Raw genomic sequence first — 23945 nt, 5'->3', positions numbered from 1 at the left:
GCCAGTGGCAGATATAGGGCAGGGCGAGCAGGGCGGCCGCCCCGGGCCCCGCGCTTCAAGAAGCCCACGCATGCGCCGTGTCAAAGGGGAGGCCCTGAGAAATTGTGCTGCCCTAGGCCCCGCAAAATCCTCATCTACCCCTGCTGCAAGCTGTTTAGTGCAGTGACCTAATGAAGTCACTTGAGCTCTAAACATGGGTGCTGGAATCTAAGTATTCAGGAGGCAAGAGTTGAGCCCAAAGGGAAGGGAAAAATACATTTGGGCATATAGTAGGAAGAACTTTCCTATAGTTTCACTTTTCTTAGTGGTCTAAAACCATGCTCAGTGAAATGAATTTGGTGATCCTCAGTCCAGTTCACCCTGGACAGGTGTCAATGGAAAATCAAATACTAAAATTCCTCCTGATATTCTTGCTGTCCGTCTCAGCAAAAAAGATCAAGGACTGAATGGGCACTGAGAATACGTGAGCCCTCTCACCACTAGAAGTGGCCTCTCCATGGCACGTTTTTGGCACACTAGTGAGGGCCTGCTATCTTTCATACACACTTATTAAAGCATAAGCTCCCACCCCTTCCCAAATCTTCATCATATTCAAGTCCTTTTAATGTAAGTATTTTAGTGCAGTTTTAATCCTAATGCCAAAACCAAACAAAAACTTCTACATTGTCTCTGTCTACAGGATGCTGTCTTGACATCATTTAATAAAGACAATGTTCATGCTCTCTCTCTTTGTTATCCAGTATTTGGAGTCATGTGAAAAACTTGGCTGAGTATGAAACAACTTCAAAGACACATTTCTGTGCCAGCCAGGATGTATCAAAGTAGGGAAACTAACGACTCAATTCACCTGATCCTACTAGCTGATAGAAAAGTACAGGGAAACTGTTTTATCAATGTACCTTCCTACCATTTCCTTCCTATTCCAAATGCTACTTAAACTATTCTTGCATCCCACCCACCAGGCCGTCAGTCTGTTGCAGTTCTCCACTTTAAGGGATGTGAAAGGAAAAGCAAAGGGAAGCCTTAAAAAGAGAGGCCTGTACACTTCTGTGCAGTTACTAAGCAGTCATATCCTTCTGCTTTCCCCTGAAAAATCAAGTATCACCTTATCGTTTCCTCACCAAGATTAACTCCTGCTTCCTGAAGAGTATTTCTGAGGTAGAAAGCAGAGAGGTGGTGAAAAAAAGGGGAGCTGAAAAGCCCAATCTGTCAAGCTCCATTTTAGAAGAAAGGAAAACTGAAAAGTGAACATATTTAACATGAGCTATTTCCTGCACTCAGGAGGGAAGAAAGCATGCTACTAACTGTGTGCATGAGGAGATCTGCACTAGTGTTATCTCTGACCTGCAGCTTAGCCCTTGTGTCTCAGCTGCCAAAAAGCTCCTATTCAACGTTATGCTGAGTTCATCAATGCTCCACGTGTCAGGATCCTAACAGGAAAAAGCAGGACAGACAGTCACTCTATTCAGCTGCCTGGGGACCCCATGACAACTAAAATCCCCTTGCAGACTGTCCATATCAACCTATAGCAGGTCAGAACATATAACCCCTCTAGAACCACAAGCTCAGACCCACACCCTTTCCCCTTGTCAACACTGTCACTTTAAACAGAACATCTAGTCTTATCACAAAACCTGAAGTAAGTATGACAATTAAGATGGATTGCAAAGCCTGCTTGTGCTTTACAATTAACAATAACTTGGCAGCGTGTCCCACGCAACTGTTGGGTGGTATGGCAAGAACTTTATCCCTGCTTAGTACTGCATTAGCATATTTAGTAGGCTGCAAGACATAATTCCTGAGATATGAACATATTTTGTCTTTTCAAAAATCTGCAATTAAGCTATAATGTGCAGACAGTGTACAATGGGCAATGAACTTTGCAAACCCAGTGCTATAAGGGGAGTGTGCTAAAATGGGCCTTTTACCTCGTGTCAATTATCTGTTTAAGAATGAACCTATTAAATAAAACAAATTTTAGCATAATCTTGAATAGGAAACATCTCAGAAACTATACTTGATATTCAAATCTGGATTCATTATGTAAACAATTGAATGCTTAAACAGGTTTTTTTTTTCCTTAGCAAAGGCTAAGAAATGCTAAGGTATACACAACTTGTTGTCTGCTATTCATTTTAACTTTTTGCCCAATACAGGGGACCCCCAACTTGTGACATGACTGGTTCCCAGACAAGCATCGCAAGTCTGGCGTGTCATAACTCGAACCCTCATTGACGATAGATGCCGTGTGCCATCGTAACTGTGGGCCAAGGACGTAAGTTTTTTTTTTTTTTTGGCTTCTCCTGCTCTTTAAAAAATAGTTGTAAGTGCGGGGGGTTGCAACTCAGGGGTTTCCTGTATCCCCAGATAATGCAAATAGTTTTTGTAGTAAAACAAGCTGATATCCCCATGGTAGCCTTTTCTTTTATATATGAAAACTCTCTTGCTCTCTTTCTCTCACAAACTTCATGTTATTTACACTTATCTTAGCACATCTGCCAAAATAATTAAATGCTTTAGAGGGGTAGCTATTTGGAATGTCCTGACTTTCCTGGTTTCCTATGCCCAGCAAAAGAGAAAACTCAGGACTCGGCCCTCCTCGCTTTTTAAGTATGTTTACAATATACATTATCTGTAAAATCAGACAGGGTTGGGAGGGGCAAAGATCTTTCTGTGATAGCCAGGACATTGTCCTTCTTGACATCTGTGTTGCTGGTGGACAGGATATCCTGCCAAATGTAATAAGACAACTGTGTGACCCACCTTGTGAGAGAGGCACCACTAGCTGATTAGAGCACAGCAGGAGTGGGTGCTGATTCTTCTAGCCCTGAGCTGCATCCTCTACACAGAGGGGGAAAAAAAGAAAGAAAACTCCCTTGCAAAAGGGAAAAGGGAGGAGGGAGGCCTAGTTTAGGTGAGTAGCTCAGCTTCGATAAGAGAGAGCAGATGAGAGTAACAAATGCAATTTCACATACAAAAGCTTTTTTCATAAAACCAGCAGAGTAATGGATTAAACCACCTGGCAATCCTGGCAAGAAAAGACAAAAATCTTAGGCTGTGACAAACCAAACCAGGTGTAACAGGTATAAAACTTTTGCTTTCCAATAATACCCCTCTCTTCCCTGGAATGCATTGACAGGTGCAGAAGTTCAAGTTACAGTAGGGAAGTGGCAAATAAATACACAGCATTAGTGTCTGACGTGCTTGCTGAGCAACCGGGGATGTTAATAACTGGCAAGGTACACTAATCTCTGATTGCAACATTTGGTTTACCTTAATCTGGAGGGACAGCTGTATTAAAGAGGGAATTATACTAATCAGTTCAAGGCCCTTGCATATAAAACTTCCCATTAGGCTTAAAGTACAACAGCTTACGCTCATTCTCTAGGAGCCTTACATCTGGTTCTGAATAAGGCTGTCTCTCATTTGAAAGGTACAAACTGAAAACAAGGGAGGGGGGAGGCTGACAGTTGCTGGAGGATGGTTGATAGAAGAACAAGCTACTAATTCTTTGAAATTTTTTGCAGCACAAAACTAGCTGTAAGGCATCTTAATACTAAAAAAACAGGCATGTGTTATCAACCCTAGGCCATTTTTTCCTGTTACCGGAGGTGACCAACATAAAATAAAATTGATGATGTCAGTCAAAAACAGCTAAGCACAAAGCTTGGCTTTGTTATCTTAAGTCAGAAGGTATGATAGGCCATGCCATATGGCTTTAATCCTCCTATATCTTCCATCACCTAACAGGCAACCTTCATGTAGCATGACCTTATTTGGCTGGTCTCAGGTTAGGGCTGCCCAAAGGGGATTTTTCAGTTTCTGCTATATCCAAAGGTTTATGTTGATTTTTTTTTTTTTTGAGCCCTGCAAACTATAAATCCGACTGATTACTCTGCACTCTTTTGCTTGACTGAGCCTTTACAATCAGACATCCCCGTTAACAATAAGCTCCTAATGAATCAAACATCTATGGCATTAGTTTCACCTAGCTGCCTCTTTCCCATGCACTGCAGCTCTTTGTCAGACCTGGCTTGATGAGAAAAGCTAGTGACACTTGGTGCACCTATTGATAAACAATTCAGTAATGAGGGGCATAACAAAAATTACCTAAAACAACCTGATTAAAAATGACAGGCAAAGGCTACTAGAGCTTCTCAGCTAAGGTAACTCTTGGACTCTGGGCTTGTACAAAGTAATTTGGTGCAACAAAATTCTTTCTAAAACTACAGTTTTACACTGATCTTGTTCTGTTATTTTATTTTATCTAGAAATAAAATAAATGTTAAAACAGAAATATTCCATGATATTTTATATCAGATTCATCCTTCTTTAGGAACTTTGTGGCTCAATGTATTGTTTTTCCTCTTAAATTCTACACTGATAGTAAAGTCAGTGCTATTCGTAGTTTAATTTATTAATACTCAGGCTTTTACTTTCATTGTTTAAATGTTGGTTTTGTTGCTTAAAAGCATATGTGGGCTATAAATAAAGGATAAATAAGCTGTGAAAATGAAAGCTGGCTCCAAAGGCTAACAAAATGGAAAGACTGCACCAAGCTCCTAAGATGAACCCAGGGATCTCTCAATAAGTCTAGGGGGAAAAGGGTTAGAAGAGTACACACTGCAACTCTCAAGCAAACTTTGAAACAGGAGTGCAGAAGCATAACAGTATTTGATTCAAAATCAAAAATGTCTGGGTTTTGCATTTGTGTAGCAGCATGTTGGGAGGGTTTCAATCAGTGCACAGATGCACTTGAAAATCAAATATGGACATGGGGAATGTTTTTCTGATATAGTAAATGAGGACTGATGACATGTTTACTCTTTGCAGATGGATGGACCCAGTACAAACTATATTCTGCAAAGAAACAATATCCACCATTTGCTGCTTTCTAGAGCTGCAGCAAAATGGTGGCATAGATAGAATGCACACTTCTCTCTATTCCTCACACATGCTCCCTACCTGGTTCGTGATCCCGACACTCTCTGAATGTCACTTCAGTGTTGTATATTTTATTTTTAATAGTTTTGGGAGAAAGGAATTATTTAAAGGATGTGGAACAAGACTGTGGTTTGAAAATAGCAGCTTATTTTCTTACTAGGTAAAAGGCAAAAGACAAAAAATACCAAAGTGAAAAGGATTTCAATCATAAACATGTATTTTTATTGTGAAAAATGTATTTTTTCTCAGAATTAATATGCACAGTTGGAATGGCTGGATGAATGGCTGAGTCCAATGTTCATCTGGTGTAAATCATCAAAGCTTTGTGAATGTCCATTATGCCAATTTATACCAGCTAAGAATCTGTCCCTAAGTTCCTGGAAATGTGTAATTTACAGTTCAGAAGTAATACATACCAAATTATGCTGGAGATTATGACAATTTAGAGAGATGTTAGCAATTTAAAAAAAATATATAACAGTAGTTGCTGACAATCACAAGTGGCCAAATATAACGTACTCATCTGAAAGCCAACTTTGGTTAAAAAAAAAAACTTGGAATTTTTTGATAAATAGTTAAGTTTTGGCTCCTCCCTAGAAATAAAATATATATATCAGAATTTGGAAAATGTTCACAAAAGATTACTAAAACCTATAAACCAATCAGCAATTAAAGAAACACATGAATTAATATGAATGTTATGAGTTTGTATGAAAGTAGTTTATGTTAAAATCAAACTTTATAGATATTTGTCTTCCACTACTGATTATTAATAATAAGACTATTTTCCCTTATACTTGCAGCATGAACACAGAATGCCAAAGCTAATTTTCTTGTCAACTTAAGCATTATCTAAAGAATTGCAAATACAATTGGATACACAGGACCTAAGCCTGTTCTGACATAGACTAGTTTTACAGCAGCATAACTCTATTGTCAGATTTACACCAGAATAAATGAGGTTTGAATCTGGTTCTGAATTATTAGAGAGCCAGAGATCTGATAGTAAAAATCCAACTAAAAGTACATAAATCTGCAGGTTCTTTTGACCCTGCAGTTCCTGGCACCATACCAAGTAGAAATCTGCAGTTGCACTTTCTGTGATTCTAACACCTTGTTATCATTATGGAACATAACAAAAACCTATATTGAGTTATCTAAATGAAATAAATTTACTGAACTTCCACTGCTGGATTTTATGAGAGGTTTGTATGCTGTAAGTAAGATATAAAAAAAATCTTTTTAACAAGTTTGAGCAAGCATCTGTTTAAGACAGAAGACCTTATTTTTATGTACTTTAAGACTACTTTGCATCACCTTGCCCCAATTTAAGGCCCCTTTATGCTGTCAGAATGGTACAAAAGGACCTCATAGAAAGACGGATTAGGACCCAAAAGTGTGAGGGAGAAATTCTGCTCTCAAATACATCTTTGTGAATCTAGAGTAACACCATTCTCTTGAATGGAATTACTCCAGCTTTACAATAACGCAAATAAGAACAGCCAGTTAAAGAAGCTGGCTATATTTCCAGAAGAAAACTCTAATAGTTTAATTAGATGTATAACAAAATAAAATTCCCGATAAAGGTAAATTAATATTTAACACATAGCTGTGTTAAAGGCTGTGTTCATTTTAGGAAATGTTCATGCAGGATGAAGTCAGTTTGTATTTAATATGTACTAAAAAGTAAAATTCACACACGCAGTCCCTGCATAAAGGCCAAGGGCATCGGTAGAGCCATGTCACATAGCAACTCACTGAACTGCTGTAATTTGTGCCAGTCTCCAGTCAGCAAAGGCTCAAGGAGCTGCAATGGCATAACACCATCTCCTTGCTTTCTTACCACCAGATCTGTGCCAATGATAACTCCTGCCAGATCAGAGAATACAGACAGACCTATCATTAGAGTGTGACATGTGAGTGATCAGGCCCTGGATAGGCCAGTAGCCATTATGTCATGCCATTTGCCATGTTAGGCTAGTTGGATTATATATCTTGGTGAGAGTGACAAAACAGTGACTCGAGCCCTGTTTTGTCAGAAATAAGCATGTTGTCTTTTAGGGCATGTCTACACTAGGAAATTATTGTGAAATCTCTTATTTTGAAATAACTCCTGAAATAACTCTTTCGAAATAGCACATCCTCACTACGAGGCAGCATCAAAAAACAGAATTCTTTTGAAATAGTGTGTCCACACTGATTGGAGCCTGCATTGCATATAAAGCCCCCAGAAGCATTCCAGAGAGGAAACCAGGACAGTGGATACTTCTCCTAGCTGCTTGCTGAGGCTAGCTGAGACGTGATTAAAGGGATCCTCTCTGCAGCTGCATTTCACATGCAGCTTCTCCACTGCCTACCCCCTCATGGGACACCAAACTCATGCCATGTGCTCTGGTTGCCCTTGTGGATGCCACAGCACTGACTACATGGAGCTAGAGCTGCTGCAAAGCAGTGCAGGCTCACGCACCTCATGGCACAGTTGATCCACACTAGCCATGTGCTGCATCAGGACCACAACAAGCAGCCTGGACCAGGGGACCTCTTTACGTAGGCTCTGGCCCTCCCGATGCAGCAAATGATCCTCCATCCCCTGCACACTGTGGAATGCCGCTTCTGGTGGAGAGAGACCTATTTCAACTGGTGAGACCGGATCTTCCTGCAGCAATGGGATGACCACCAGTAGCTCCAGAACTTCCACATTCAGAAGACCACCTTCTTGGAGCCCTGTGAGTGGTTCACGCCCTGTCTTCAGGTGACAGGACACCCATATGCAACGTGCCATTGCCCTGCAGAAGTACATCACCATTGCCCTGTGGAAACTCACTACTCCAGACAGCTATGCTCCAGGGGGAACAACTTCAACATGGGGAAATCCACAGTCACGGACACACTCATGCAGGTAGTCAAGGCTATCAACACTGTATTGCTCCAGACAATTATCACTCTGGGGAACATCAACCCCATTGTTACTGGCTTTGCTGCTATGGGCATCCCCGACTGTGGAAGGGAGGTGTCATAGACAGCACCCGCATCCGCATGCTAGCCCCCGACCACCCTGCTTTGGACTATATAAACAGGAAGGCATACTTTTTGATGGTACTGCAGGCCCGGGTGGACCACAAGGGACAGTTAACAGAATCAACTTTGGCTGGTCTGGGAAGGCGCAAAATGCCCGCATATTCTGAAACTCAAGCCTGTTCCAGAGAATGTATGCTGGCACATTTTTCCCTGACCACACCATCAGGGTCAGGGATGTGGACATGCCCATGTGAATCCTGGGCAACACAGCCTACCTCTTGCCTCCCTGACTGATGAATCCCCACAGCCTAGAGCCACCAAGGAGCATTTCAATGCCAGGCTCAGAAGGTGCTGCATGTTGGTAGAATGTGCCTTCAACTGCCTAAATGGGGGGTTCAGAAGTCTCCTCACCCGCCTGGACCTCAACAATCAAAACATCCACTAAGTGGTGGTGGCCTGCTGTGTGCTCCACATATGTGACAGCAAGGGAGAGACTTTCCTGACAGGGTGGGGGGGCAGAGGCTGATCGGCTCGCCAGGGCTTACAAACAGCTGGACACTGCTTCCATACAGAGACCACATCGGGGTGCGTGCTCACCTGAGAGGCCTTGAGAGAGAGTTTCAGCCAAAGCCACACATGAGACTCTTTCCTGTGCCTCCCCACAAATGGCCTCTGCATTGCCCATGTGTGCCTTTCCTCCACCAATCTTCCTTTATCCCCTCCCATCCCTGGTCCCCTCCCCTGCAGAGCAAATAAAAAAGCCTTTGTTTTAACAAAGGACTCTGATTTTTTTATTAGGGGGAAATACAACAGGAGAGACCGAGGAAAGAATCTGGAATGGGGAAGAGAGCTGGGACTGGTGCTTGCCTGGGGTACCTTGGGAGGCTTCAGCTGTCTGGGAGTTCCCACCACCATGTCTTCAGGGACCCTGGCAGCTCCTAGGGAGGCTGGGAGGATAAGTCAGGGGGTGGAGATAGGGAGCGGGGGAAGTCTATGGGGGTGGCTGGTGGCCTACTCCATGATTAATGTTATTGAGGAGCATGTGGCCTTGTGCTGGCTCAATAGCTTCCTCTGTTCCTGGTTAGCCTGGCACGCCTTGCAGTCGGTGGCCCATTTGAGGCACTCCTTATTGAAGCCCCATATAAGGGACTGGAGGCAGTCTATCTGGTCCCACAACAGGTCTTTCCTGGTGCACTTCCTCTGGCAGATCTCATGGAGTCAGGAAGATGGCATGGAAAGTGATGGACATGCCACACTCAGTGGGGTCAGTAATGAAGAAAAGTGACAAGGGCAGTCATCCCTAGAGACACTGTGCATGAAGCCTGGCCCTAATCTCCGAGCCGACACTGAAGGTCTCAGTTCAATCAATGGTGATGTGCTTCAAGCAAGGCCATCTGTTCCCTAGACAGCAGGGACTTTCCTGTAGGGGCATGGACATCCAAGGGGAGCATTGCTACACCCTGCCCCAGGGATAAGCAGGCATGGGAATGTGCTGGCCAGGCCAGGAGCCTGCAAGCAGGATGGGGGAGCTTGGCCTCCTGTGTCCCAGATGTGCCGAGTCTGGCAGTGGTGGTGTCCCGCAGAAAGAGAACTTCTATCCCTGCACGCTGGAGGAGGGGACAGATGTTGGGGGAGGTGTGTGTAAGTGGCAGAGGCTATTTTCCTGAGAGAGTAGTGCTGGGGTCCCCTCCTCTTCCTGCCCCCATCAGGTTCCCATGCAGGGGTCTCTACCACATCACCGCACTTGATGAGGAGTGGATGCTGCCTGAGTGCAGCCATAAGCCTGTGCTATGTGTTTCCATGACCCCAGCCTCCCTAGTGGTGGCTTGTTGTGGAAAGGTGCCCCCCCCCCCCCACAGAGCCTGGAGTAAGGCAGGCCTCTCCAGGAACATTGTGAGAATGAGTGATAGGTTCCTGTGTGGCAGCCTCATGGGGCTGAGTGCTCTGGACGGGCTTTCCATGTGCATCCCCCTCCCCCCCATGCACAGTGCAATCCCCAGGCCAAGAATACTGAGAGAAGAGAGCAAAGCCCCTCACAGCCTGTAGCCTGTCCAGTGTGTGTATAGGGAATGTCATAGAAGTTACCTGAAGTGCCTTCCCCAGGATTGTCTGAGCCCTGGGAAACATCCAGGGCGGAGGACTGGCTTCAGGCTGAGGATCAGCTTCTGACTGGTGGGCATAGTGTCCTGGCTAGCCTGCACCTCTTATTCCTCCTCCACCTCCTCTTCCACAACCCCACCTTCATGGAGGCTGATGCAGGGTGTGTCCTGGCTGGAGTCGACAATGATGGAGGGGGGAGGTTACCGGTCTCCCTCCCAGGATGCCATCCAGATGCTCATAAATGTGGCAGGTGTGCTGTGACACCCCAGAGCATGGACTTTGCTCCCTAGCCTTGTGAAGGCCTGCCGGAGTTCTTTAATTTTCATCCAGACCTGGTCTAGCATCCTGCTGTACCCTTTCTCTGCCAGGCTGGTGACCATCTGGCCATACACATTGGCATTCTGCCTCTTGGTGTAGCAATCATGGATGTTGCTTTCCTTCCCCTAGACCTCAATAAGATCCAGGATCTCCACACCAGTCCAGGCCAGTGCCCTCTTTCACCCCTGGCTAGGAGGATCAGAGGTTGCTGCAGGCATGCTGGCAGCTGAGGGGGACACAGAGGGAGCACTGGGGTAATTCAAGGCTCCAATGCAGGCTACTGTGTGTCATGGGGCTAGCAGGGCTCTCCTTGTGCCACAGCAATGGTGCCATTTGAGAAGATGGGGGTGGGCAGCAACCAGGTGTGTGAGGCAAATAGAGAATTCAATCACTTTTCCCTCCCCCCCTCAGCAGCCAGGGAATGGGATGAAAAGAAAACTGCTGCTGCCCCCCTCCTGAAATGGTGCCCTTGTGCCACAGGCCCTTTCCCTTCTGGCTACAGCTTTAAACTCTGCAGGAGAATGGTAGCAGTGGAGTTGTCAGATGAACTTGTGGCCGTTCTGGCCGTACAACTGAGAGAGGCCTCTGGAGGCCAATTATTTCAAAATAGCAGCAGCTGAGCATCCACATTAATGCTATTTCAAAATAACAGTTTTGAAATAAGCGTTATTCCTTGTAACTAGTAGGGCTTGGTAGTGTGGATGCTCCGCTTGTTATTTTGAAATAACTCCCTAGTATAGGCCACTTACTCTCCTTCACCTGAAAGCAACGCTAACTGTGCTTTATAGTTCATGCTGTCACCATCACCACTGTTCTCAGGCTATTAAAAGCTAGCCAATCTAAATAGTGAATTTACATGTATGTGAGGAACATACATTCATTAAGCTGGTTCCACACATAAGGCCCAACTTATTTTAAAAAAAAATAAACATTCTAATTGTAAATTTTAAAGTATTTGATATATTTGGCCTGAATCTGTTGTCATTTACATAGATGTAAAAAAGACATAACTCCACTTTAGTCAATGGAGTCACTCCTACATGAGGTCAGAATTAGGCCTAACAAAAATAAGTTTAAGCCAGATCCTCACCTCCAGTACTGTTAATCATGAGTGGTGAGTATCCGAGTCAAAGGAAGGCAAAGCCTTCCCATACTGGCAGGTGTTGCCCCGCCCACACTCTGCCCCCATGTTCTTCTGCTTCAGTGTGGTTTCCTCCAGTCTCCCAGGGCTGCCCAGAGATCAGCTGCAATGAGGCTGGGGCCGGGCACCATCTGCCCTCCTTTTTCTCCAAAGCTGGAAAGGCTGGGGGCCTGCCTGTACAGGGGGTGGGGGCTTGGCTGCTATGGAGGAGCCTTGGGAAGAAGGGGTGGGGCTGAGAGCTTGCCTCCCCAACCCTCCCTAGGTGCACCCATCACCCAAGCTGTTAATGGATTTGTGCCAATTTACAGCAGCTCAAGACCCGGCTCTTTCTTTTTATACATAGGAGATACTCATAAACTAAATCACTCCTATCAGTCCTGAGGATGACAGAATATAGACAACTTCAGTGTGATTCTGAAGACAAAGTCTCCTCTTAGATAACATCTATAGGCTAGACAGCTCCATACATTTTATTGGGCCAAGGTATCCATGGGTAAGACAAGGCCCTAACATATAGAAGATGCCAGGAAATTTAGAAGCCTAGTCCTAAGAAGAGTTACAAGTATATCACCTCACTTACTATAACAAATTACTATACAGGAAGTTTTCTCTAAGGATGAGTACATCTCAAAAGATTAAGAATTTAGTTTATACTAGGATTTGCCTCCAAACTGCAGGGACCTGTTTGGACTCTTGTGCTGGTTAGGGAAGCTCTGTTGGTTACTGCAACAGAACAGAATCATTGGAATATAAAAATATAGCAACCCTTTCTCCTCATCCCCCTAGGAAGCTTCCAGGCCATCCCCCACATTTCCCGGAATGTCCCATGCACTGGACAGAAGGAAAGCTGGAACAATCCTCCAGGAAACTCCTGCTTTGTGAGAGGTGAGTAGGTGCAAAGGAGCCAGAGGGCAACAGTGGACTGGGCCCCCAGGGAACGGGATGAGAAAGACAAAGTGCCTAAAGTTTTTCATGACAGTAAAAGGCTTTTCTGCCTCCTCCACTCCGTTACTCTACCATTCACCCTGTTCACATCCTACACTGGTTCAACTCCCAGCACCATACGTAACACACTGACTTGATAACCTGAAGAAGAGGTCAGTCCTGCTTTGGACCTGACATGAACTGTCAGAGGAGGGATGTCCCTCTCCTGCAGACCTTATATACACATTTGACGTAACCCTTGTTGCTCATTTAAGAAAACAGAAGTGGAGGAGGATTGCTTAAAGTTAGGTGTTAGATCCATAAATAAGGGTACATCTATACTGCACGCTTATTTCAAAATAAGCTATTCCGGAATAGTTATTCCAAAATAGCTTATTTGAAATTAGCACATCTATACTACAGGAAAGCCTCAAAATTAGTCCAAGGCAGGTTTCCCTAATATAGATGTGCTATCTCGATTTAGAGCCCAAGGAGGCACTGGAGAGGAATAACTGAGAATGACCCTGGTGAGGAGCTATTTTGAAATAGCAGAAGTGAAGTATCTACACTCCATGGCTGTGTCTAGACTGCATCCCTTTTCCGTAAAGGGATGCAAATTAGACACATCACAATTGCAAATGAAGCGGGGATTTAAATCCCCCCTGCTTCATTTGCATAAACATGGCTGCCGCTTTTTTCCAGCTCGGAGCTTTGCCGGAAAAAAGCGCCAGTCTAGACGGGGATCTTTCGGAAAATAAATCCTTTTCCGAAAGATCCCTTATTCCTCTTAAAATAAGGACTAAGGGATCTTTCGGAAAAGGCGTTATTTTCTGAAAGATCCCCGTCTAGACTGGTGCTTTTTTCCGGCTCGGAGCTTTGCTGGAAAAAAGCGGCAGCCATGTTTATGCAAATGAAGCAGGGGGGATTTAAATCCCCACTTCATTTACAATTGCGATGTGTCTAATTTGCATCCCTTTTAGGGATGCAGTCTAGACACAGCCCATGAGGTTTACAGATTTCAGAAGAAGCCGCCTGTTATTTAGAATTTATTTTGAAATAATGGAATGGCTTTGTAGATGTTCCCATTGTTATTTCTAAATAACACTAGTTATCTCAAAATAACAGTGCAGTGTAGACGCACCCTAATGCATGAGATTTTCAAAGGTGCTGAGTAACTTCTATTAGCTTGAGTAGGACTTAAAGGAACTCAAATAATTTGGAAAAATCTGCCCATTCATTTAAATGACTTGTAGATTTGGGTGACTTTCTTTAGGCATCTAGGTTTGCAAAAGTTACTGTTTTTTCCCTCTCTTAGTCATAAAACATTTGGCTACTCCATCAACTTATTGAACTAGTAGAAAACACACAATGGCTACGTCTAGACTGGTATTATTTTCCGCAAATGCTTTTAACGGAAAAGTTTTTCCGTTAAAAATATTTCCACAAAAGCACGTCTAGATTGGCATGGATGCTTTTGTGCAAAAAGTGGTTTTGCGCAAAAGCATCCATGGCCAGTCTAGACACAATTTTGCGCAAGAAAGCCCTGATCGCCATTTTCACGGGCAAAAGCATTTGCGCAAGAGGGCTTTTGCCCGAACGGGAGCAGCGTAGCATTTCCGCAAGAACATTGACAATTTTACATGAGATTGTCATTGTTCTTGCGAAAATTCAAGCGGCCAGTGTAGACATCTGGCAAGTTTCTCCGCGAAAGCAGCTGCTTTTGCGGAAAAACTTGCCAGTCTAGATGCAGCCATGATGATCTGACATTGTAGCTAGCCCTGGAACTGAATTAGTTTTGAAATCTTTAATTCTAATTATATAGCATATTATGTCACCTGTTTATATTCAACAATGTGTTATTAATTCAGAATGTAGCCAAAGTTCATAGTTCAGGTTGAGTGGTAAGGTGTACATTATATGGGATAATAGTAAAGATTTCTCTACCACTGTTTCTGGAAACATTAAGTTGGCTTGAAAGGAGAGATGTTAAATTTTGATTAATCAGCTAATCAAGTAGTCAATGGAATTTCCATCAACTACTCAATTAGGCAATAAGGGGGTCGTGGGGTGCTTGCTATCCCTGCTGCACCTCTGCCTTTTAACTGTGGTAAGAGCTGCCTTTGGCTCTTACTATATTTAAAAGGCAGAAGAGCAGTGGGGGGACACAGGGTACATGGAAACTCAAGCAGTCCTCGCTTGCCCCAGGTTCCCCACTGTGCCTCTGTCTTTGCAATGTAGCAAGATCCCAACGCTCTTGCTACATTTCAAAGACAGAAGTGCAGCAGTCAGAACCTGGGACTGCTTCAGACCCCACTCATGCCATTTACACGTTGTGCCTCTGCCTCCCTGCGGAAACAGTGCTGCAAGGAGCATGCTTTAAAGCCAGCTCTCCCCGCCCCCCCCCCCCCCCCGCACCAACTCCTGCTCCCTCCCCCACACACACAGTGCCTCTCGTTGATAGAGGCAGCAGGGAACAACTAGTCGAGTCACTACTTGACTACCCAATAAGCATATTATATCCCTGCATAAAGTAGTGCAACTCCATAAAGCAGAGATAGTTCTGTTGGTTAAAAGGTACTTTGTATTACCGTAAATTTAGGGAACTAAGTTACGTCATTATAAGGTACCATTATGCTGGTATAAGTGTAGATGTATATATACATAACTATTTTTTAAGTTAAATTGGTACAAAAGCTACATGTAGATCTGACCTAGATGAAGAAAAATGTATGTCTTGATGCATCCCTTAACTGCACTTTGAGCCTTTCAGGCTTTTGAGATGCTTTTGCAGTAGAAGAATTAGACTATGGACATTGTAAAATGCATTTTCCAGGGATTAGACTCATTTGGTGTACATTGTCAACCTTAACTTTTTTCAAAGAAAAAAAAGGATTTAATGAAGTCCTAATTAATCTTGCATCCCAACACACTCCTGTTGAATTCTTTAGCAAAGACCCATATTCCTAAAATAAGGGATTTCTAACAGCTATTTCCCATTGGGTATAACTTTCGTCGTCCTTCCTGCTCATCTTCAGAAACAATTTCAGTCAGAGCTAGAAGTGTAGTGAGAAACCCTGCTTAGAATCTCAAATAATTCCTGCCTATTCATTCATTCATTCATTCATTCATTACCTCTCTAGCCAGAGAATGTGCAGTTACTAGAATTTTATACAATTAGTGCTCTGAGAGTGCTTTAAATGCAAACCTGTAAGAGGAAAGTAAAAACAAATCAAAGTTAATTGTGACTGGCTGGAACAAAATGCTTAAATCAATATGACGACGGCTCATCTGCTCGTCATTTAGCCATTACCTGGGAGACGAACACCTCCTGCTGTGCCTGATTTTTGATACAGATTTACGACTGCCTTGATTTTGCAGATACATGCTAAGCCAAAGACATCCCAGACTCCCTCCGTCATTATACTGTTTGCCCTTAATATCTTCTTTTATTCATTTGTTCTTTATGTATCTTTCTTTGTTAGAAAGACATGAACATGTGAAAACTTGGGCATTCAGGAAGTTTAAACGGGAGAAGGGGGGCGGTAAGAGCAGAAGACATCATCTTCAGCTTGTATTACATATTATTTTTCCTCCATGAAACTGAACAATTCTCCAAACAAGCAAACTTGTGCTAAAAATATAAGAGAGAGAGAGAGAAAACCCATACATTTCTAAATGAAAACTGGAGAGAGGGGGGCTCACATTGCTCCATTCAACTGCGAATGAATTTCAGAAGATTTCTATACAAAATACAAAAGTCACTTTAAAAATGTTGCAAGTACAAAATTAGTAATAAAAGCTTCATTGTTTGGTGTTTAACACATTCAATGACTAAGGATGTAGAGAATACAACAAAGGGCATTCGGATAACCCTACAGAGATCTGTGGCCCAATTCTTATCTCACAACAGCAGAAATCAGAAGTCTAGTCAAGTCAATGGAGTTACACCCATGTTCAGGAGGTAAGAACTAGGCATTTTTATATTTGGGATTTGTTGAAAACAACAGAACTTTCTCAAAAGTGTAGCCTCTAGGTTTTAATGGTAATACCACTTAGCACTTTAAAGCAAATGGCAGGGTAAGTAAAAAAATATAATAAAGATTTTAACTCATAACAAAAAACTGCCATTTTATATATTACTATATCTTCTTTTAGGGATATCCACCATAAAACCAGACTTAGTGCCATCTCTGGGAAAAAAGCTTATTATACATACATTTACACATACAAACATTTGAGGGTTATGTAAATCCCTTTATATCTTTTCCCTAAATGGTTGTTAATATAACATATGCTGTAGCCCAGAACCACCAGAGTAGCTGTGGTTTTTACATGATAAAGACCATACAACCATACAATCAAAGCATCTCGAGATATATCAGACTTGAGAAAAAATTAATTTCTGGCAAGTTTATTTAATAATCAACTATTTTTCTATTTTTACTGTACTGTACATACCCAATATTTATTATAAATAAGTCATCATAGAATAGTTAGAAGATCAGTAAATTCTGGATTAAGCCTGCTCATGTCATTTCCCTCCCACTTTACTTATCCCACAAGGTTAAACATGGAAAATGTTAATAACCTGCAGGGAACATGAGTAAAATAGAGTGTAAACAAGTATGGAAAACCAATGAGAAAACTGTTATGGAAGGAGTTGAATGGCAAAGTGCAAAGGGCTACAGGAAAATTGTGATGCTATACAAAAGACAGGAGAATAAGAAAGATCTGATACAACAGATATCCAGGTTTAATCTATCAACTTGCTGTTAGCTAGCATTTCACCTACCTCCCCCTCAATACATTCATTTTTTGTTATGATAAAGGACATTCATAACAATGTTATAATGACAGTAAATGTAGGATTTAAGGTATATAAAACCTTTACCCAACATTAAAAAGCCACCAAGGGGGAGTTACCTTGCACAAGGTTCTATTTAGGAATGGTTCCACTCTTTCACTCTCTGACTGCAAATCAGCATTTTTAGTGGACAATAGGCTCAGCAGTGGCCTTATGATTGCCTCTTTTCAAATGGAAATGGCTATCCTAACTCCTCTGCCAGGTTTTTCTTACCAGAGCACAAATTGCAGTTTACAAGGCTCTGAGGGGGGAAAAAAATCTTAGCTGAATATCTTTTTTTTTATTCGACAAACTGACATGTAAATTACCCTTTAAGTGCTCCACTCTAGGGCTCTGATCATCTCCTAATTGTCACAGTCAATTGTAGCCAACAGTCTCTTCAATCCCAAGCGCTTTGACAACAAGCATAAGGATCAAAGCAGAATCAGCTCCCTTCAATATCCTTCTGTTTAGGATGCTACAGAAAGCCTGAAAAAGAAAGGTGTAAGGGCATTACTGTAGAAGAAACTGAGAGTAGGAAGTACTATAATAGTCATTTTCTCCTTCTCTAATATTATATATCCTTACACGGTCTGTTATCACATTTTCAGCATGAATACATAAACATCCTTGAGAATAAATAGGATCTGGAAATGGTTGCAATATACATTTCCTTACCAAAATGAACACACTATGCATTTTTACCTCCCCTCTGAAGAGTAACATGATGGTAATCATTTTTTAAAAAACAACTACTTTATTTTTTCTCAAAACTGTAACAAATTTTATCATTAAGATTAGGCTAGAGGCCTGATTCTGATCCCATCTAAGCCATTGTGTATCAGGAATAACTCCCCAAAAGAGTTCTTTTGGAAAAAGGCATGTGTGGACGAGGAAGAGGGAGTTCTTTTGAAAGAAGAAGAAAGAGGAAAAAGCACAGGTGCTCTGGTGACCACTCTGCCAATAGTAATCACAACTTAAATGCGAGGTAGCATCCATCCAATGTTGACGCTATCTTTCAGAAAAGCAGATAGCTTTTTTGATGCGCTTTTGTGTATGGATGCGCTCCTTCAGAAGAAGCTTTTTTGGAAGATCTCTTCTGAAAAAAGTTCTTCCAAAAGAAGCCTGCAGTCTAGACATAGCCACCATCTCTCAGATAAACATATTACAGTTAATTTCAATGGCCAGGAATGTTCATGTTCTATTAACATCTTGAATACCTTTTAAAAATACTCAAGACAACTACTAAAATCAGGTGCTTAACACAGATGGACCACAGTTGCACTTTGTATATGTTAGGTAAGACAAAATTTGCTTCATAAGAGTCTCTGTTACTGTTTTTAATGTGTGTAACTGACATAATGAATGAAATAGGGATTTTTTCAAAAATCAGCAGAATTGGTAGTCACTATTGTACAGGTTAGTTGATTAAATCAAGTAAAAAGAATAATAAAAGTGTATTGAGTGCCCAGTTCTCACAGCTTGCCTTGCCTACAGTTACTTTGGGCTTATACAGAGCCAGTTTAGAAACATGCATAATTGCTTATGGTCAACAACATGTCACTGCCAGATCACACATTAAACAGATACCCACTATTATTATAAGAACAGCTTCCTTGACCTCATATTTTGGTCTGGCTCAGGATTCCTGTACTTTACCAGTTTGGTTTCTTACACTATGCCAACCTTGTGTCTGTACATGTCATTTTCTACTAGTGTAAGTGACCAGTGCAATCGAAAGCTTACTATAAAATGCACATTTGTGCATATGAATAGAATAAATTTAAGAAATATGATCATAGCTGCTCCTGCAATGTTTTTTTAAACACAGTCTATGCTTTTATATTATAGTTAAGGTACAGTGTGTGTTATTTGGCAGAGGAATCTGACTTGAAAATGCAAAAGGTTTGGGCAACCACACATTTGGAAGTAGAAATCTTTCCTTAAAGCATGCTTTTGGTTTTTAAACATAGCAAAATTTCTGGAAACTTCAGTTGCTCAAAGTCTGCCAAAACTTCAATCATATTTAACATATTCTTGGGACTTACATATAATGTTTCTGGTAATAAACAACATCTTGTTTAGAGTGGCATGGTGGAAGAAAAGGAGGCAAGTACTCTTCAAGAGTCAAAACTCTAAATATATTAAAAGTAAAGTGTATTTCCCTTAAAGCTAGAAACTCAAACCAAAAAAAACCTTTCACAATTTGTTGTTAATAAAATCAGAAAGTAATTTGCACTTCAAACTCACAACAGCTACAATTACAAACTTAGTTCTTTATAACAATTAGTTATATCACAAAATAAGAAAAAATTATCGCCCATAAAGCATGCTATCATTTTTAGTAATAAAAGGAAGACGATAATATATGCCTGATTCAGTAAGGGTACATCTGCACAGCAGGGCTAAAGTCGAATTAAGCTACACAACTTCAGCTATGTCAATTGCGTAGCTTAAGTCAAAATACCTTAATGTGGCTTTTGGCACCGTCTACACAGCAGGAAGTCGAAAAAGAACACTCTTCCTTCAACTGCCCTTATTCCTCATGAAATGAGGGTTACCAAGGGTCAGAGTAAGAAGTACTCCAGCTCAACATTATTTTGAAATAAAGGCTTGTCGTGTAGACCTGCTCTTTGTTATTTCGGAATAATATCAGGTATTGCGAAATAATGCTGCTGTGTAGACATAGCCTAAACTTAACATAGGGTATGTACAATATAAATGCATATCTATAGCAGTAGCTTTGTATTTACACTTTTTTTTTTAAGCAGGAATGGAAATGCATAAAAACACTTTTTTCCATAAGATCTCATTCTGCGAAATATTCACACCTTAAATATATGCAAAAATCATCTCCACTAGCCAGCCATTTCAGTGCACTCATCAAGAATATAAGACCAAAATAATTTTGAGAAATAGAAATGGCACACAACAGCCAGTAGAGATATACTACCTATGAGATCAACCTCGCCAGGATATTGTGAAGCTTAATGAATTGTTTCTGAAGTACAGAAAGTAATTCAGATGATCAGCTCAATTCATTATTATCTTACCTTGACTTTGCCATATCGCCTTCTCTTTTATTTCAATAATGCATTTTATTTAGAAAACCCCAAACTCTAGACATAGCCTAACAAATGATAGTTGGGATCTAGTGAAAGTGAATCATTGGAGAATAAAACTGTATAATGGCTGTACTGATCCTGCAGCTTTTTCCCATGCAATTTATTCCAACAGAAGTTACACATGCAAAAAGAATGAAAGACCAGGTCCTTATCTTCACAGATGTGATTTCTTATTATAGTTTCTGACATAGCAAAAGATGTGTAAATCAGTCTATAAATGGAAACAAATATAGTCTAGTCGATAAGCCTTGGGAGTGAAGAGAGTGGGGTTCCATTCCCAGCTCAGACAGTGATGTGCTAGGTGACCTGGAGCAATTCACTTAACCTCTCGGAGATTCACTTTCCCACTTCTGTAAAGCTGCGCTAATAATACCCACATGACAGGAATCTTGTCAGTCTGTATTCTTTAATGCTGATGATGTTCTTTAAGATCTTTGCATGGAAGATGCCACAGAGTTACTACTACTTTCATCAGACAGTGTGGTTACTATAATGTGTTCAGTGCCTCGGTGGGTTAACCTCTCATGTCTAAACACCAAAAATCCAATCTTGTTTTAAACATATGAGTGAGAACGGAATACAGTCATTTCAACAGTCATTTATTTATGCTCAACACAAAACCTTCACAACTTGAAATATTTTAGAATTATTGGAGAAGGCCTGCCCTGGTATGATGGACCGGGCCGAGTCTGGGCACGGCTGAGGGCCTCTGCTCAGGGTGAATTCCTCAAACTCGGGAACTCGGGGCTCCTTATAGCCCCTGACTACTGGAGGCCCTTCTCAAGTTGGCCACAAACCAGTCACACAGAGCACTTCAGCTGCCAATCTGGCCAGCAAGAAGCCTCACGAGCAAAACCCCTCTGACACCCTAGCTTTCCCTGTGCTCCAATCAGCCCGGGCCTGCATACAGGTGAGGAGTTATAGAACACAATCTCACCTATCCTGAACAGGTTCTTCTGGTCCCAAGAAACCAGCCACAGGTCCCGATCAGTTTACACTCTGGATCTTACCCACAAGACTACGCTGAGCCAATCATTTAGAATCTAAAGATTTATTACTAAAAGAAAGAAAAGCATGAGAGTAAGGTTGTTAAAGGATAATACATTACATGCATCTAATCACCCAGTTCTCGATAAAGGCTCTTAACAGAGATGTTACAAACTGCTATCCTATAAATCTCTGGTGTACATCCTACGTCAGGATGGGTCCATGGTTCTTCCCAGCTCGTTGTTGCCTGCAAGGCGGCATCTGGGATCAGGAGCAAAACTGAAGACCAAGATGGAAGGTGCCACATGGCACTTATATCCTCTCCTGGCATCTTCCTGGCCAGAGCAGGTTACTGCACGTCACATGGTCATTGACCTAGCTCTGTGTCCCAAGTCAGCAACCATTATCCTGTCTGGCTTGCAGATATCAAGACATTCCCCAGGTGTGTCTCTGGCACTTAGAGATCTATTGTCTCTGGAGCTTCACTAATTAGCATAGCCACTGACTGAACATTCTATGCCCATTGCTCTGCCTCAGAGAATTTTCCAGCATCCATACAGATTACATGTTTATAACTCCACATACAGACATTATACGAGTACATGAATAGCATATACAGAATCAGTAGAATAGAAGGTTTCATGTGACATCTCACATGCCCCCCTTTGTATACACTTTGGGGGAAATATCCCCCTCCCCCCAATGGTGCAGCAGTGATCTGACTGCTCCCCTTAAAATCCAGTAACGTGACACCTAGACTAACAGAGATATTGAAGATCAAAATTATAATATTTGAAGTTCGGTAGCAGAAATCTGCAGTGACCTGACTGCACTAGACAGAGAAGAGGGTTAAATGAGGTGGCTCTCAATGGCTTACTGAACTGATAATTTTTTGTGGAGGCTGCCATCTCCTCTTCCAGATATTTTTTCTCTAACTACTATGTGGTTGTGAAGATACCCTCAGATCACATTTTGCAGGTTAAGCAGCATCATTCACTTTATGTGAGTCTTCCGACAGCCTGAAATAATAACTCTGTGAGATGTATTAAACAAACCTCTTTTACGGGAATGTCAGCTCTGAAGCCCAATTAAGACAGTTTAAATGTCAACAAAATTAGAAAGTGGGATGATCTCATTCAACGCTGAATCCTGTCTCAAGATCTTCACTATCTATTGTGAACGGTATCTCATCATGGTACCATGAGTGAGCAGAGCTTTGAAAATTGCATCTTTGATGGACCATCTTTGATGGTTGGAAATTTTCCATCAAAACTGTTTGTTTTTTGATGGAAAATGGGTCTTTGACTTCTGCTTCCCATGAAAAATTCTGACCTTTTGTCAAAAACTGAAAACATTTAGTTTTTTCAGATTTTCTGCTGCATATGGAAAATGTTTGATTTGGAATTTCTGCTACAGTATCTTATGGAAGTTTCAGTTCAGATGCTTCATGCCCTAGTTATTTACAGGACAGGTTCTCTCACTAGACTATACTGTCCATGGGGCATAAAGATGGGTCAGGAAAGGGGAAGACCGGTGTATATTGGGAAATTTTGGGAGTCCAGCCCATAGAGAATGGGGGAAGGGCATAAGACACCCAGGAGCGGCTTGAGGTGAACTGCTGGCAGATGGCATTTTTTTTTTTTTAATAATGGAGATTGCCTATCTCCTAGAACTGGAAGGGACCTTGAAAGGTCATTGATTCCAGTCCCCTGCCTTCACAGCAGGATTAAGTACCATCCCTGACAAATTTTTGCCCCACATCCCTAAATGGCCTCCACAAGGATTGAATTCACAATCCTGGGTTTAGCAGGCCAATGCTCAAACTACTGAGTTATCCCTCCCCCCATGGTGGAATGTGTAATCAGCGCCCCTGCCTCCATAGCCCTCAATGGCGTGACATCATCATTGGGCTCCCCGTTGAACATGGCACCCTAGGCGACTGCTGAGGTTGCCTGCATCCACGGGCCGTCCCTGAAGACACCCAAGCCACAGTTCTTATGAGTCACCCCAGCATTTTCAAATCTATATATTTTGGCCTAAATTTTTTTTGGGGGGGAGGGGGAAGATTTTTTTCAAAAAGTCAAAATTGACTAGGGGGAATACCCATTTTCCAGCAAGCTCAAATCGTAATTTACATTACTTATCAAACTAGAAAATATCTTCTATCCTCTCTGTCCAGGATTAAACTTGGAACTGAAATTAACATTCACTGAACATTTGCCAAACTAGGCAATTGCCTGGCCTCTTAAGCTAGTTCTATACTTCATGCTTATTTTGAAATAAATCACGTTATTTCAAAATGAGAGAGTGTGCATCTACACAGCAAGCCCATTATTTCGAAATAATTCTGAAATAACGGGCTTCTTACTCGAACTTCTGTAACCCTCATTTCATGAGGAATAAGGGAAGTTAAAGGAAGAGTGTTCTTTCTTCAACTTCTTGCTATGTAGACAAAGCCAAAAGCTGAGTTAAGCTATTTTGACTTCAGCTATGCAATTAACATAGCTGAAGTTGAGTAGCTTAACTCTACCTTAGCCTGAAGTGT

General features: G+C 41.8%; 1 long non-coding RNA gene across 3 annotated transcripts in view; it reads right to left on the bottom strand.

Moving 5' to 3' along the window:
* The window catches only part of LOC112547834 (uncharacterized), an 85672-nt gene that overhangs the window by 42782 nt on the left and 18945 nt on the right, over positions 1-23945 (bottom strand). For all 3 annotated transcript variants that reach the window (XR_012905155.1, XR_012905153.1, XR_012905154.1), the window contains exon 6: positions 17618-17777. This is a non-coding gene — a long non-coding RNA (uncharacterized LOC112547834). The remainder of the gene's footprint in view (positions 1-17617; positions 17778-23945) is intronic.

Source organism: Pelodiscus sinensis, chromosome 7 (genome assembly GCF_049634645.1).
Source record: "Pelodiscus sinensis isolate JC-2024 chromosome 7, ASM4963464v1, whole genome shotgun sequence".
Taxonomy (NCBI): domain Eukaryota; kingdom Metazoa; phylum Chordata; order Testudines; family Trionychidae; genus Pelodiscus; species Pelodiscus sinensis.
The sequence above is the reverse complement of the archived record's forward strand: the minus strand, read 5'-3'. Positions and strand labels throughout refer to the sequence as shown.